Source organism: Bufo bufo, chromosome 10, assembly GCF_905171765.1.
Source record: "Bufo bufo chromosome 10, aBufBuf1.1, whole genome shotgun sequence".
NCBI classification, from domain to species: domain Eukaryota; kingdom Metazoa; phylum Chordata; class Amphibia; order Anura; family Bufonidae; genus Bufo; species Bufo bufo.
Window position 1 is genome coordinate 37,658,346 of NC_053398.1, and position 17,833 is coordinate 37,676,178.

At 42.6% G+C, this 17,833-nt stretch overlaps 1 protein-coding gene across 1 annotated transcript in view; it reads left to right on the forward strand.

The window, feature by feature from the left end:
• The first annotated feature begins 779 nt into the window (after positions 1 to 779).
• LOC120980388 (synaptotagmin-1-like) overlaps positions 780 to 17,833 on the forward strand; it is a 41,237-nt gene continuing 24,183 nt past the window's right edge. The window contains exon 1 of the mRNA XM_040409473.1: positions 780 to 852. The gene's annotated coding sequence lies outside the window, so the exon portion shown is untranslated. The remainder of the gene's footprint in view (positions 853 to 17,833) is intronic.

The following is a 17,833-nucleotide window of genomic DNA, read 5'->3' on the forward strand; positions in this document are numbered from 1 at the left end:
AGAATAGGGCCCAATACTGACCCCTGAGGTACCCCACTAGTGACAGTGACCCAATCTGAGTGTGTACCGTTAATACCACCCTCTGTTTTCTATCACCGAGCCAGTTGCCTATAGCAACCAAAACTAGCTTACTTGTCCATAGCAACAAATCATTTTTCAGAAGTTTGGAAGATGAAAGGTGGAATGTGACTGGTTGCTATGGGCAACTAAGCCATTTTTGATAAATCTCCACCTTAGTGCTGATCACTGAGAAAAGAGTCATGGCTACTTCAACCAAACAAACTCATGCTTGTATGTCCCTTTGGAAACCACCTTTTTGGTAGAGGTATCCACCAAAGTGAACCTGGACTTTAGTAATAAGATCTAATCTGTGTGGTAATCCAGTAGCAGCTGTTCAATTCCCCTACAGCATCTCCACAGGGGAGTTGAGGAATTACACATACCCATTGAAATCAATGGGTTGACTTTGGAATGCATGGGAGTCCTGGGTCCTCCAGAGTGAAGGGCACTTTTTGTAATTGCTTTATAATTAATATCATGGACTGTCATATTTATGAGCCTCTGTTTAGCTCGTGCTCTTCTAGAATCTCTTCATCCTGAGTTTACTATATATGATTGCTACCAGGTTCTGTGCCCTCCAACTACATATTTCATTAGCGAGTCTCTCATTTGTGACAGCCTGTGTACCTGTCTCTCTGCGTGACAGTAATGGTCTCTGTGTGACCGTGGGCGTGGTGTCATTCTAGGTTTCAGTATAGTTGAATTTCCAGTTCTGGGAGAGTTGGTTAAGGGGACAGAAGTGACAAGAAAGCACAGCTTGTACTGGTGGAAAGGACATACTGCATGGTCGTGGTAAGACCCTTATCGCTGATGTGACTTTCTGTATTATTTGTCTTTTTGGGGGTGGGTGAGGGGGTGAGAACATCATAGCTTTATATGACCAGGATTAAAGTTGATAGGTTCTTGGCTTCTCTTGTGAGAGATCTTAAAGTATTGACATAGTATCTGCTGGCTCTGTTTCTTAAAGCCTGAAGTCTACTCAAACTTTCTAAATGCACTTTGAAGCAATTCCAAATTTAAGAAAGACACTAAGTCCACCTCTCCGTACTTCATACCTCACACAAGGTCCATGAAGCCGAGACTGGTGTTGGCCTTAGTGCTTTCCGTTCCCTGACTTTAGCAGCTTTATCCCTGGGTTCCCTGCTGTCATACCTGAACTTGTGCTTCAGAAACCTACACTAGATATATAGCACTATTAGTAAAACCTGTCTCACCTATGGACTCATAGACAGAATTTTGAAAGTTGTCCATTGGAACCACTGCAATGAACTGGTCTAGGGAAACCATAAAAATGTTCCTTTTTTAATTTCTTGGACTTTGTTTTGAGATTTTTACTTGTATTTTTTTGCTTAACTTTTTTGAACATTCCCTTCGAAAATAACTAAATCCACCTTGCAATTATAAATGGGAGAATTTCTCTAAATTCGGGTCTGATTCAGCCAAATTGACCTTCCAATTAAATTCGAATTGAAAGTACCCTGATTGCCTGGGTCAAATTTATGAATTTTAGAATCGATTCGCTCATCTCTACTTGTAATATTGTATAAAATCTGACTGGATACTATGCTATGTGATTCTAATTTTTGAAAATTTTCGAATGTGATAATTGTAGATGATTTATTGTCATGGAACTCTGGACTTAACGACTTATGCTAAAGATGCTGGATTTTGGAAGGAAGCAACGTTAATGGTGGCCATTACAGCATCTTTATGGGTAGTTTCCCAGCTTTCAGAACCTGAGGGGATTGTAAATCTGCATTATTTTTATGTAATATAATCAGAGGTTTAACATGAAGCTCTTGGGCGCCCATTCAGAATCTGTAACTGAGTCCTCGTCTACCATGTGCCTACCGGAGCTACCATAGCTCGAATATGGCTACTACCTCCCTGAATGTAACTTAGCCAAATAAACTACATTTAAGCTACCTCTTCTAGTAGTGTTAGGGTGTGGAGGAAAGTCGAACAACTTCTTTGACTAAAAAAACATATATTTTGGATTTACAAAAACTACCGTTTGAGGGAAATGCTTCTAAAAACGGTTCTGTGTTGCGGTACCACATGTAAAGAACCTAAAGTTTTGAATGATTTCTGTGAAAAACCATGGCACAACCATGACAAACCAGGGCTGATGCTGAAAATGTATTTGTATGAAAACTGTGACGTTTTTTAATAGTCCTGAGTGTGAATAAGATTTACGAAAATCTCGATTACAAAGGTGCAATATCCAACTGCAGCAGTTGCCTAAAGTGTAACTTAATATATATTTTTTTCAACGTGTAGGGGAAGTGATTAGGTTTTTTTTTTATAACATATGTCATCAGGTGATTTTATATATTTTTTTAAATAAAATTATATTATATAAAAATTGCATATAAATATAAAAATATAATAATTATTATATTATATAAATGAGCGTTGCTGAGCAAAACCTGTCTTCAGTGCAGTAAAGTACTGTATACTGAAGACGTTCCCGGATCCAGCCTGCCTCTAGTCGCCTCTCCTGCAGGCATGAGATATAACTCACCTGGTATACTATAAATTCATTTCTCCCCGTTGTGAGCGCTGGCAGTGTATGTGTGCCCGATATCCCCTGCATGATCACTATCTAGCGACTGGGGAGATCCAGGAAGTCAGCGTTCATCATTGACAGTCAGTACAGAAGAAAGGGAGACAGGGAAAAGCAATTTTACTTGAAATATGGACAGTTATATACATACGATATATACAGTATAACTGTCACTATGTCAAGTAAAAGTGCTTCTCTCTGTCTCCCTGTCTTCTGTAGTGTTGATCGCGAATATTCTAATCACAAATTTTTATCGCAAATATCGTCACCTTGAGAATTTGCGAAGATGTAGAATACAGTGTTATATATTCGTATTCGTATTTTTCATCAGTAACCTCCCTTCTTGCTTGTGGGCCAATGAGAAGGCTGCAATATCTTTTTCAGAGCTTAGCAACATCCCTAGCAACCAATAGGAAAGTTGCCTACCCCTTACTATATAAGAACCTCCCCAGCAGCCATTTTCTGCAGTTGTTTTTTGCAGTTCTGAGAGAGCAGTGACATTGCCGTGCTCTGTGCTTCCATCTGGATCCTACTCCTGATAGGTTCCAGTGCAGGGTGTTAGGTAGTGTGATAGGAATTACTGTTTCTCTGCTGTCCATACATACATGCTACAGACATAGTGCTGTGATGCAGTGGCGTAGCGTGGGTTGCCAGCAACCGGGGCAAGCCAAGTATTCCCCCCCCCCCCCCACCCCCACTTGTGACCACGCCCCCTTTTACAAATAATGCAGTAGATGTCACCTGCAGTCCTACGTAACACCACAGATAACACAGGGATAACTCTCTGAGTACAGATAATGTAGTAGATGGGTGTGAGGCCCCAGAATTCAGAACACGCACAGTGTGACCTGAAGTCTGGGGCCGGGTTGAGGCAGTGTGGGCCAAATTCTATATACCCCCTCCCCCCCCTACCCTACAGTGAAACAGATATTTGGATGCACATACCATACATTGCTATGAAATATACAGGAGAATACCGCACCATACCTGTTACATCCAGTGACCTTTCCTGTGATGAAGACTTTCCTCAGCATCTTCATTCGGAGATAGGACCGTCATGATACCTTCTTTCAGCCGCGTCTCTGTAGAGTTTCACAGATTTTTTTTTAGATTTCTCACTTTACTATTATCCTCAGATAACAGACCTCCCCTCCCCGTAGTGCCCATAAGTATAATGCCCTCTGTATAATTATAATATATAATGGCCCCCTCTGTATTATTATTATTATAATGGCCCCCTCTGTATCATAGTAAAAATTTTGGCCCCCTTAAGCCCTTCCAGCATACAGTCCCATGTAAGATACATCACTCCCCCTGCCTTCATCCCCTCCAGCATACAGTCCCATGTAAAATACATTACTCCCCCTGCCTTCAGCCCCTCCAGCATACAGTCCCGTGTAAGATAAATCACTCCCCCTGCCTTCAGCCCCTCCAGCATACAGTCCCATGTAAAATAAATCACTCCCCCTGCCTTCATCCCCTCCAGCATACAGTCCCATGTAAGATACAACGCGGCTGAAAGATGCGGCTGAAAGATAGGACATTTTTTTGCGGAGCGGAAGTACGGGACGAAACCCCACGAAAGCACTCCGTAGTGCTTCCGTAGGGTTCCGTTCCATGCTTCCGTTCTGCACCATTCCGGATCTCCGGATTTGTGGACTCATTCAAGTGAATGGGTCCGCAACTTTGATGCGGAATGCCCACGGAACGGCACCCGTGTATTGCGGATCCGCAGGGGGCCTTAATGGTGAGCGCTGGCTTCTGGCTTCTCTGTATTTCCCTGGTGGCTAAATAGTGATTATTCCGGGGATATTGAGCACGCATACGCTGTCAGCGCTCACTAGAGATGAGCGAAGTCCTGTAAAATTCGATCCGGCTGCTTCACCGAATTATACAAGAGATTCACTTTGCAACGAATTACTTCATCATGAAGCGCATTTCTTTGTAAGTAGCGGGTACAATGACAGGGAACGGCAATTGCGGCATTTCCTGTCATTGTACCCCTCAGATGCCGCGTTCATAGCTGATCGCGGCATCTGACATTAATATTACAGTGTAAAATAAAAAATAAATAAACTCCTACTTAACTCATCCATTTGATCACGAAGAGCCGGCCGACACTATCTTGATTGAAGATCCAGCGTGAAATCTTGCAGGCTCTTGATGACGTCACCAAGTCGGCCGATGTTGTGATGTCATACGTCACCGCGCACGGGATCTTCAATCAAGATGGCGGCGGTGGGCTCTTCGTGCTCAAATGGATGAAGTAAGTATGTTTTTTAACATTTTTTACTGCCATTTTAGGGAAATTGATTCGTTACCAAGAAGCACGAGGAAATTCGTCAATTTGCTCAATTCGATTCGCCCAACACTAGCGCTCACTACTGACTATGTAGATGTCAGGGAGACAGGTGAGAAATGAATGTATAGTATACCAGTCAGTTATATCCACGCCTTTAGGAGGGGAGACTAGAGGCAGGCTGGATCCGGGAACGTCTTCAGTATACAGTACTGTACTGCACTGAGCACTGAAGACGGGTTTTCCTTTCTAGAGCGCCAACTTCTGAGCCAGTGTTTAACATAAAAATACTAAATCACCTAACAAAGTATATTACAAAAAAATTCCTGATCACTTCCCCTACACATTACAAAATTTAAATGGCGGTTACACTTACTGTAAACTCAGTACAAATACACACCAAAGATGTCGAATACATTTTTATATGGAATTTGGGATAAATGCAAAGCGTGTGGCGCTGTCCCCTGATATCAGACCTCAGGGAAAGAGGGATCAGGCACATTGGATTTCAACATACCTGATCCTTTTACTTCCACCTTAAAAAATTTCTGCTCCATGGCGATAGGCATGCCAGCTTGGGCATGTACCCTACCATGCTGGAAAAAGGCAAATTGTTCTGCTGAAATGTTGCCCTTAATATCTGTGAGTTTTGGATAACAAATAGCAATAGCAAATCTCTGGATTTATGTGAGGTACATAGCCTTTCTGCTGCCTGGGGTGAAAACTGAAATGACGCCCTCCCCACGTGCCAAATTCTCACCCTAAGTCCTAACCGCCCCCCCCCTCCAATGCCAATTTCTTAACCTAACCCCTATCCTCCAGCCCTACTGTTAAAGACATAGTTGGAAAACATTACATACAGAGCTAAAGCACCACACACTGTGCCCACTGTGCTTCCCAATACTATACTGCAGAAACAGATAATCCCCCTTCCGCTGCCCCCCATCTTGCCCCTACCTGGTGCTGCCTGAGGCAATCGCCTCACCTCGCCTCATTGGTGGTGCACCCCTGACCTAACCCCTTCCCTCCAGCCTTACTGTTAAAGCCATACTTGGAAAACATTACATGTAGTCCTACAAAACAGACAGGCTAATACAGCGATACAGTTGAATATGCAGAGATTATTGCTTCCACGATAAAAGCATTCATTGCCCACGGTCTTTCCGCTGCCCCCCACTTGTCTCTACCTGGTGCTGCCTCACCTCGCCTCATTGGCGGTGCCCCCTGGGTACAGGGCTGTTACTTGCTTAGTCAGAAAGAGATTGTCATGTACTATTTGATGTTTGATTTTCATTGTCTACATCAACCATGGGATAACTCCTTTACACGTGTATAAATTGTGCTAAAGTTTGAAATGCCACATTTTCTTGTTTTAGGTCAGCATTAAACCCTAAATGGTGACTGATATCACGAGGAGAGTTTTTAATTTAGCAGGATTTTTGCATTGCCATCATTTGAGCCAGGAATAGCCTGCCGGATCCGTCACCGCCGCGCACTGCTGGAATTCCGTCTGATCCCATTCACTATAATGGGGACCAATGGAGATCCGGACGAAACCTGGCAAATATTATAGTTTATGGGGCCGGAAGGAATTCCGGCAGCGCCCGACAGTGACCTATCTGGCAGGCTGCGGATCTGCTTAAAACGCAGAAGTGAGACAGGCCTAAGTCTAACACTTCTGTTTTGAGCTGTTACTCCACCTTTTACTCCTTTACTGGAGTAACATTGCAATCATTTTGAGAATATTTGCAGTTGCAGTTGATAAATCTGGCTTAAAGAAGTATTCCGAGTGTTTTATACTGCGGACCTATCCTCAGTTTAGGTCATCAGTATGTGATTGGTGGGGGTCTGACTCTTGGTACCCCCAGCCGATCAGCTGTTTTGAACAGGCTGCAGTGCTCCGGTGAGCGCCATTGACTCCCCACAGTTTGCCAAGCACAGTGCCAGCCATTGGATGGTGACCATGCTTGGTGTTGCATGGGACTTGGTAGTAATGGGACTGAGCTGCACCTAGGCCATGTGACCGATTTGTTAACCAGTTTGGTAACGTTGCAGTGCCTTCAAAAAGGAACACAAACATACTGTATCACCGATGTGGATGGAGGTGAAAGACAAATCCAACCTGAACTGTAGCTTCCACCAGAAGTCACATAGTAGCCTCAGGACCTGTTTCTAGGATGACCTTATCTTGCATAATTTTAGTGCAGATATTTAAAGGCTTGTGTGGGAATCAAAGGGTTCTCAATGCTACCTGTTCTACATTTTCAAAGGTCTTAGCTATAAGTGCATAGAAAATCTGACATCCAAAGTTAGCCTACTAATGCAGGTTAATGGGTTTTCTTAGGGATTTTACTTTTGCCAAATAGAAAGTATGCTAACCTGTTCAAAAAATACATTAAGGGCTCATGCAAACGGCCGCGGTTTTGGTCTGAATCTGATCCGCGTTTATAAGGATTGGATGCAGATCCATTCATTTCAATGGGGCCGCATCCGTAAGTCCGTTCCACGACCCGCCAAAAAATAAAACATGTCCGTTGTCCGTTAATCACTAGCAGTGATGTGCTATTCTAACATGTGTGACTGCTGAGGCCAGTGATTGACCACTGCGGTCATGAGACAAATCCACTCCTGATCAAGCAGAAATGGGGCAGTTAATGGGTAACAGGGTAATGGACAACCCGTTTAAAGGCAGATTAACTAATATATTGACAATTCAGAACCAGAGGAAAGTACCATTTCAGAATTCAAAGTCCCCAGCACGGTTATCCCTGGCCAATTCAGTTTAGAAGCCTGTACTGTGTGAATACATGTTTTGTTGAATTATCACAATATACAGATTTCAGTGAGACCGGCCAGTAAATTATATTGTATAGGAGGGTACCAGGTCTTGTCTGATGACAGATATTGGAGTAAGAAGGATTGAGCAGTTGAATTATAACATGCTTGCGCAGCACCCCAGAGGGGAGGTGCAGGGCAAAGAGTGGGAGTGATGGTTGTGGCTCTGATGGTAGTAGTACTCTCACAGTTCATGGTTGCACTTCCTGGGGCACACCCTTTTTTCCCTTAGTGCACTTACTGGTAATGGAGCTCCTGCCTGGTGTTAGTTGAGGTGCCCTTGATGGTAGATGGTTTGGTTGGGTGCAAGGCAGGGCCGACGAATGGTGGAGACAATTATCAGGCCCATTGATTGAATAAAGTCTATCTTTACTGAATTGAAGATAGGAATGGTAGTAGTAGTATGTATAGCAGCAAAAGGCACAGTTTCAAGGTACAACAATGCTATCCTCTCGCAATAACAGTGTAGGAGCAACAATGATGATAGTTGTCATACTCCCTTGTTCTCTCTCTGTCTAAAGAACTGTTTACAGTCTTTCAGCAGAACCACAGGAATGCAATTAGGTTCTATTAAACTTCTTCTGCAGTTCCTGGACTGACGGGTGCATAACTTAGATACGTGTAGCCAGTCCGTGTCAAAGTATGGGGGATACTTTAGAAATGTTCCCTCTTCAGAGCAGCAAAGTCTTTCTACAATAAACGTGCACAATACCTTGTTGTGTGTGTTGAATGCACAGTCTTCTTGGTTCTACACCCTCTAAGATTCTCTTAACTTGGGCCTAGTCCATGCAGGAGCTCTCAGTACACATGTCCTTCAGACTAGACTCTACTAAACTACTAACCAGGGGGCAGAACCAGTCCATCACCTGGCAACCTAACACAGTCTGCAAACCGTTAACCATTAGTTTGCCAATACATTAACATTGAGTTCTCATCAACACCATGCACAATCTTCTGGGTTCTAGACCTTCTAAGATGACTCGTCTCTTTCCTTCAGGGGTACTTTGGTAGCATTGTTGCTTCTTTGGCAGCTATAGTCTTGGAGACAGAGATTCTCTGAGCTTGGGCCTAGTCCATGCAGGAGCTTTCAGCACACATGTCTCTCCTGTAGCTTTCTTCAGACTAGACTCTACTAAACTTCTAACCAGGGGGCAGAACCAATCCATCTCCTGGCAACCTAGCACAGTCTGCCAACTGTTAACCATTAGTTTGCCAATACATTAACATTGATTTCACATCAACACAATAAATTACAACATTTAACTTAAGAACATTGCATTAACTCTTTGGCAATAATTAACCCTTTACCATAGTCTTCTAGGTACTGGACTTGTTCTTAGAGGACATAAGACTCCCCTGTACAACTGTTGTAGAAAGGAATCCACCTTTTAGTTTATACGGTTGAGTTCCTTCTTATCACTGTTCCTCCACCTTCAACAGTACCATTATAAGACTGGCAAATATAACACATGTTCTATAACTGCAGGCTTTGTGATCATGCTTAAAGAGGACCTTTCATGGGTCCAAATAATGTAAACTAACTATCAGGATATGTAGCGCGGCGCCTAGGGATCCCACCGCACTTACTATTATTCCTGGGTGCCGCTCCATTCGCCCACTGTGGCCCCGGGTATATTCTCCTACTCTGCATGCTAATTGCTAGCATCGGAGCAATGGGGAGGAGACTGCCCTTTTTCTCAATAGGTGTTCCTTCACCCTGGCTGTGAGCTGTCCAATCAAAGGTCAGAGCGTCACATCCAGGGAGAGAAAAAAAACTCACCTTCTCTCTGACTGTGACGCTCTGCGCTGCGATTGGACAGCATACAGACGTTTTTCACGTACCCATTGATTTTAATGTGTCTGTTTAAATATCAGTATTTTTTTACTGACCGTGGGTCAGGTTAAAAATCCTGGAGACATGCACTACCTTGGTCTGTGATGCGGACCAAACGTGCCTGTTATAGTCTATGAGTCTGTGAAAAAACATGGATGGCATCTGCGTTGCGTCCGTGTTTGGTCCGTTTTTCACTGACCGTTGATAGGAGATGCTTTTAAAATTAATTTTCACTTGAGTATTGTCCGTGGAATAAGGATGACATATGGAGGGCAAAAAGACACACGGACCAAACACAGACATCTTCATGGAAGAAAGAGAGGCAGATTTTATTCACAAATGTCAAACGAACATGGAAATGTGAACGAGGCCTTAAAAGGCTTGTCTCACAGACAATATTGGACAGTTTTCAAACAGCACCTGGATCTGAATACTTTTGTAATTGCATGTAATTAAAAATTTAGCATAGCCACTGAGTTATTCAATAAAATGTATCTGTATAGCGCCACCTGCTGTTTGTTTTTTCCTTATTTCTTTGTTCTGCTCACTGAGATGGCCGCACATGCTCAGTTTCATCCTTCAACTGCCTTCTGAGCTGTGATAGGGAGAGCTGAGACACGCCCCCTGAGCTGTGATAGGGAGAGCATGGACACGCCCCCTGAGCTGCAGCAGAAAAGACACTCCCCTGAGCTGTCAGCTTGGTATAAATCTAGCAAAGCAATGAATGGGGAGATCTCTGGATCCATGTGAGGTACAGGGCCGGTTCTAGCTTTGTAAGAAAGAGATTCTCATGTACTATATGATTTCATTTTTTTTACATTTGTCATTAATCCCTTTAATCTGGAAGTTTTTTTTTCATGATTCAGTGAAAAAAATTGAGGCATACCATATCATGGAGCTTTGCTAGTAATCCAGAGTATGATTACATATAGAGGTGCCATATGGAGTGACTACTGGCCTAAGAACCAAGGATCCTGTGTACCACCATACAAGATTTACCTTGTTCTTAAGGCTTTACTATGTGCCATATTATTAAAGGTGTTGTCCAAGTATGAAAAAAGCCCCATTCACTTCTATGGGGTCAGGGCTGCGTGAAAAACGCACAATATAGAACAGTCTGCGATTTCTCCTGATCACAGAGAGGATGCGTGAAAAACCATGTACACAGACCCATTGAAATGAATGGGTCGGGATTCAGTCCGGATGCTATGAATCCGCTACTCGCTCGTGTGAGAGAGCCCTAACAGTGGTGTTAGCTGGGGTTACCGAATGTAGTGGTAGATTCTCTTAAAGGATATAGCTTCACAGTCACTAAAACCTCCGTATAAATCACCAGAAAATGACGGTCCCAATGTTACTACAACTTTACGACCAAATTTTGTGACTTTTTTCACCCAAGGGAAGAATAATAATCAAAGTACATGCAAAAAAACGGATGCACAGCAAGATATAAGATAAATAACAACTTTAATGGATCTACCCTAAAAAATAAAGACACCACAAGAAGATATGGTCTTCATAAAGATAAAGGAAGCCTCCACTCACAGCCCAGCTCATGATAAAAAAGTCCACGATCGATTCAAAAGTAATAGAAACAAAGCAACAACATGATGGTGATAAATATAAGAAGTAATTCACAATGTGACATCGCATGTGCAAGATAAAGTACATATAAGAAAAAGTGATTTCAATAGAAATATGAACTGTGAAAAGGAATAACATCCAAGGGACCTCCCTTCCAATGCCACGAGGAGAAAACCCCGTCTCGCTGCCCTGAATGTCGTGCAGCTTCATCAGGTGCCCAACATATTGTTCTAATCACCAAGGAGGGAATAATTGAATTATGTTTTTCCACTATTTGCGTGTGACTTTTAGGCTACATGCAGACGACAGTGAAAAACGGACATGTGATGGACGTTTTTTTAACGGCCATCACGCGGCCGTTTTAAGACCAATGGTAGTCTATGGGTTATTCAGTTTTTGCGACGGTCAGTAAAAAACGGACGTAAAAAAATAGAACATGTTCTATCTTGTCCGCTTTTCACTGACAGACGGCTCCCATACAATTGAATGGGTCCGTTTTTAACGTCCGTTTCTCAAAAAGGCATCAGTGAAAAAAACGTCTGTTAAAATTGTCCGTTTTTAACTTACTTTTTTGTGCATGTAGTCTTAGTATCCAGGACTTATAGTCTTGGTGACAGTTTAAGAAAAAAGAAAAAAAAAATCCTTCCCTAATTTAAGAGTGGAGTAACGCATTCCAGTATCATTTTTTTTGGGTGTACAAAAGCAAAACAAAAATTAAAACATTTTATTGGGCCGACTTAAAGTGTAACTGCCATTTCTTTTATTTTTTGAAAAATATGTGGGGCAAGTGATAATGCACATTTTTCCAAAATACTTTATTTATTGATTTTACACTTTTTAATGAAAAAAAGGATACTGAAGTTCTCCCTGATCTACCTTCACTGCACTGCCCTCACTGCCTCCTTCATACTGTATATGGCTAAGGCTACTTTCACACTTGCGTTATTCTTTTCCGGTATAGAGTTCCGTCCTAGGGGCTCAATACCCGAAAAGAACTGATCAGTTTTATCCTAATGCATTCTGAATGGAGAGCAATCCGTTCAGGATGCATCAGGATGTCTTCAGTTCAGTCTTTTTGACTTTCCAGGACGGAATTAATACCGCAGCATGCTGCGGTTTTATCTCCGTCCAAAATTCCGGAACACTTGCCGGAATGCCAGATCTGGCATTTTTCCCCATTGACATGCATTAATGCCGGATCTGGCCCTGGTGTTCAGGAAAAACTGATCAGTTTTTGCGGTCTGCGCATGCTCAGAACGCAAAAAATTTGAATAAAATAAATGCCAGATCCGTTTTTCCGGATGACACCGGAGAGACGGATCCGGCTTTTTTAATGCATTTGTCAGACGGATGAGGATCCTGATCCGTCTGACAAATGTCATCAGTTTGCATACGTTTTGACAGATTCGGCAGGCAGTTCCGGCGACGGAAGTGCCTGCTGGAATCCTCTGCCGCAAGTGTGAAAGTACCCTAAAGCTGACCATAAATACTGTCTATGGGGCACATTTATTAAAGGGGTTGTCTCATCATAGACAATGGGGGCATGTCGCTAGGACATGCCCCCATTGTCTTATAGGTGTGGGTCCCCGCTGGGACCTGCACCTATATAGAGAACAGAGCTCCAAAAGTGAAGGATGGCGCACTGTGCATGTGCAGCCGCCCTCCATTCGTTTTCTATGGGGCCGGCGAAAATAGCCGAGCGCTGGCTCGGCTATTTCTGTCGAGCCCATAGAAGTGAATGGGAGCGGGGGCCGGTCATGCAGGGTGCTCTCCCATTCACTTCTATAGGGAGCTGCCTTGGTGGTGGCTGGACCGGAGTCCTCCAGCCACCACCTTGGTGGGACCCGCACCTATAAGACAATGGGGGCATATCCTAGCGATATGCCCCCATTGTCTATGATGAGACAACCCCTTTAAGACTGGCATTTTAGGCACCCGTCTTAATAAAGCCCCATATCTGGCGCTGGCCTCTCCATAACGTCGGCACATCCAGCACCAGTTCTAAATGTAAGGGCTCAAGCATTCGTGCACACGAAAGTATTTTCTTTCAGTGTCCGTCCTGTTTTTTTTTTTGCAGACTGCATGCGGAACGATTCATTTCTATGGGTCCGCAAAAAAAAACCAGAAGCTACTCTGTGTGCATTCCGTTTCCAGCTGTTCCATAAAATACGAAATGCACACAGACGTCATCCGTATTTTTTGCGGATCCGTTTTTTGCGGACAGCAAAATACATATGGTCGTGTGCATGAGCCCTAAAACAGCTCCCGACCCACCCCCTTCCCCGTCCACGCCACCCCCACTTTTTTAGACCTGGCGTGAGCAGGGCAAAGCCATCTGCGCCTGAAATACCCCTAATTTAGGCATATTTTATCGTAGTAAATGACCCCTTATATACAGTCAGGTCCATAAATATTGGGACATCGACGCAATTCTAACATTTTTGGCTCTATACACCACCACAATGGATTTGAAATTAAACGAACAAGATGTGCTTTAACTGCAGATTGTCAGCTTTAATTTGAGGGCATTTACATCCAAATCAGGTGAACGGTGTAGGAATTACAACAGTTTGCATATGTGCCTCCCACTTGTTAAGGTACCAAAGTAATGGGCCAATTCGCTTCTCAGCTGTTCCATGGGCAGGTGTGTGTTATTCCCTCATTATCCCAATTACAATGAGCAGATAAAAGGTCCAGAGTTCATTTCAAGTGTGCTATTTGCATTTGGAATCTGTTGCTGTCAACTCTCAAGATGAGATCCAAAGAGCTGTCACTATCAGTGAAGCAAGCCATCATTAGGCTGAAAAAACAAAACAAACCCATCAGAGAGATAGCAAAAACATTAGGTGTGGCCAAAACAACTGTTTGAAACATTCTTAAAAAGAAGGAACGCACCGGTGAGCTCAGCAACACCAAAAGACCCGGAAGACCACAGAAAACAACTGTGGTGGATGACCGAAGAATTCTTTCCCTGGTGAACAAAACACCCTTCAAACAGTTGGCCAGATCAAGAACACTCTCCAGGAGGTAGGTGTGCGTGTGTCAAGGTCAACAATCAAGAGAAGACTTCACTGCCGACTGTCCTGCATCTCCCAGCGGCTAGTTAGTTAGCGAGTGTGCCGAGCGTACAGATTGCATGGACGCTGTCAGTGCTCACTGCTGACAGTATCAATGTCAGAAGGGCAGTATATAAATGTATATAGTATTTATGGTCAGCTTTAGTCATATATGAGGAAGGCAGTGAGATTGGCGCAGTGTGTGAGGAGCATCTTCACTGCGCTGTGAAGACAGATTAGGGAAAACTGCAGTATCAGTTTTTCATTAAAAAGTGCAAAATCAATAAATAAACTATATTGGAAAAATGTTTATTATCACTTTCTCTACACATTTAATAATAATAAAAAAAATGTTTTTCAGTGGAGCCACAAATATGCAGGAAATAGAATGTGAAGGTTCAGTCATCAGTGATGTATGTGAACCCAGAATAAAACAAAAAATTCATCTGCGCATTAGTTTAACCCTTTTCAGGACCCTGCCATTTTTCACCTTCCTGCCCAGACCGTTTTTTGGAAATCTGACATGTGTCACTTTATGTGGTAATAACTTTGGAACGCTTTTACTTACCCAAGCCATTCTGAGACTGTTCTCTCGTGACACATTGTACTTCATGATAGTGGAAAATTTCAGTCAATATTTTTCATTTTTATTAAAAAAAATAATAATTGGAAGAATTCGCAACTTTCCAAATTTCTATTTCTCTGCTTTTAAAACAGATAGTGATACTTCATATAATAGTTATTAATTTATATTTCCCATATGTCTACTTTATGTTTGGATCATTTTGTGAATGCCATTTTATTTTTTGAGGACGTTAGAAGGCTTGAAGCAAATCCCACTTTTTAAGGACCAGTTCAGATCTGAAGTCACTTTGTGGTGCTTACATAATAGAAACCACCCATAAATGACCCCATTTTAGAAACTACACCCCTCAAGGTATTTAAAACTGATTTTACAAACTTTGTTAACCCTTTAGGTATTGCACAAGAATTAAAAGAAAATGTAGATGTCATTTCAGAATTTCACTTTTTTGGCAGATTTTCCATTTTAATCCATTTTATTCCGATAACAAAGCAAGTGTAAACAGCAAAGCAAAACTCAATATTTATTACCCTGTTTCTGTAGTTTAAAGAAACACCCCATTTGTGATCATAAACTGCTGTATGTGCACACGACAGGGCGCAGTAGGAAAGGAACGCCATGTGGTTTTTGGAAGGCAGATTTCACTGGGATAATTTTAAGCTGCCATATCACATTTGAAGACCCCCTGATGCACCCCTAGAGTAGAAACTCCAAAAAAGTGAACCCATTTTGGAAACTATAAGATAAGATGGCAGTTTTGTTGGTACTATTTTAGGGTACATATGATTTTTGGTTGCTCTATATTACACTTTTGTTATTTACAATGTTCATTTGACAGGTTAGATCATGTGCTATTTTTATAGAGCAGGTTGTTATGGACGTGACAATAACAAATATGATATGACTACTTTTTTTGGTTGTTTGTTTCAGTCTTACATAATACAGCATTTAAAAAAAAAAAGATTTTTTAGTGTCTCCATATTCTGGAGCCATAGTTTTTTTTTTTTTGGGCGACTGTCTTATGTCGGGGCTCATTTTTTTGGGATGAGATGACGGTTTGATTGGTACTATTTTAGGGTGCATATAACTTTTTGATCGCTTGGTATTAAATTTTTTGTGATGGAAGGTGACAAAAAATTGCTTTTTTTATTTTTTACAGTGTCCACCTGAGGGGTTAGTTCATGTGATATTTTTATACAGCAGGTTGTTACGGACGCTGCAATACCTAATATGTATACTTTTTTTTATTTATTTAAGTTTTACACAATAAAAGCATTTTTGAAACAAAAAAAATCATGTTTTAGTGTCTCCATATTTTTTTTAACTTTTTGGGCCATTGTCTTAGATAGGGTCTCATTTTTTGCGGGTTGATTGGCACTATTTTGGAGTGCGTATGACTTTTTGATCGCTTGGTATCACACTTTTTGTGATGTAAGGTGTCAAAAAATGGCTTTTTTTTTTACGGTGTTCACCTTAAGGGAGTTAGGTCATGTGATATTTTAATACACCTGGTTGGTATGGACATGGCGATACCTAATATGTCTACATTTTAATATTTTTCACTTTTAACACAATAAAAGCAAAAAAATCATGTTTTAGTGTCTGCATATTCTGAGAGCCATATTTTTTTTTAATTTTATGCCAGATTGTTATATGTAGGGGCTCATTTTTTTGCAGGATGAGGTGACGGTTTGATTGGTACTATTTTGGGGGCATACGCCTTTTTGATCGCTCGGTGTTGCACTTTTTGTGATGTAAGGTTACAAAAAAATTATTGTTTTAACAGTTTTATTTTATTTTTTCGATGGCGTTCAGGTGAGGAGGTGGATCATGTGATATTTTTATAGAGCCGGTCGTTATGGACGCGGAAATACCCAATATTGTTGGTTTTCTTTTTTTTTTTTTTACTATTTTATGTGTTTTATTTGGGGATTTTTTTTTTTTACTTGAAACGTTATTTTTTTATTATGAAAAACACATTTTTTTTGTCCCACTCTGAGACTTTATCTTCTGAGGCCTGATCCCCTTTGCAATGCATTACAATACAGCTTGCCTGTGAGACCCAGCCTAAGGCCCCCTGCACACGAACGTGTGCACCCCGTGGTCGTGCTGTGGCCCTCAAATTGCGGGCCGCAATGCACGAACACAGTCCGTGGGGCAGTCGCAGCGGATCGCCGACCCATTCACTTTAATGGGTCTGCGATCCGGCCGTTCAGCAAAAAGATAGGACATGTTATATCTTTTTGCGGAACGGAAATACGGGACGAAACCCCACGGAAGCACTCCATACTGCTTCCGTAGGGTTCCGTTCCGTGCTTTCGTTCCGCACCATTCCCCATCTCCGGATTTGAGGACCCATTCAAGTGAATGGGTCCGCATCCGTGATGCGGAATGCCCACGGAACGGCACCCGTGTATTGTGGATCCGCAAATGCGGTCCGCAATACGGCAACGGGAAGCACACGTTCGTGTGCAGGGGGCCTAAGGGGCTGGATCTCACAGGCTTCCTTAGAAGGCAAGCCCCGATGCCTATGGAAGGCATTGGGCTGCCTTCTCTGCCATCGGGTCCCCGTCACTGCAGTGCGGGGACCTAATGGAGATGCGGAGGGCACCTGCACCGATGCGGCGCGCAGAGGGCTTGCGGCATCGGTGTTTTCACTGATGCCAGCATATGCAGCAGGGGCCTGGCTGTCAGTGACTGCCGGGTCTATGCCGCTAATCAGGCGGGCGCAGCTCCTGCACCGCCCGATCAACCCACCGTACATGTACGGCGCTGGTCCTTAACTCACGTCCACCAGCGCTGTACATTTACGGCGGGGGTCCTTAAGGGGTTAAAGGAAAAACCTCAAAATTACAAAAAATACTTTGACCATCTAATGGTGTCATCCGCTTTAGATGGTATTAGATAGAGATGGACGATATTCTTGGAATTTGATTTGGCCGAATAAGTCTGGCAATTCGATTTGGGTCCATCTCCGAATAAATCTGACCCGAATTGAAAGTGCTCCAATTGAACT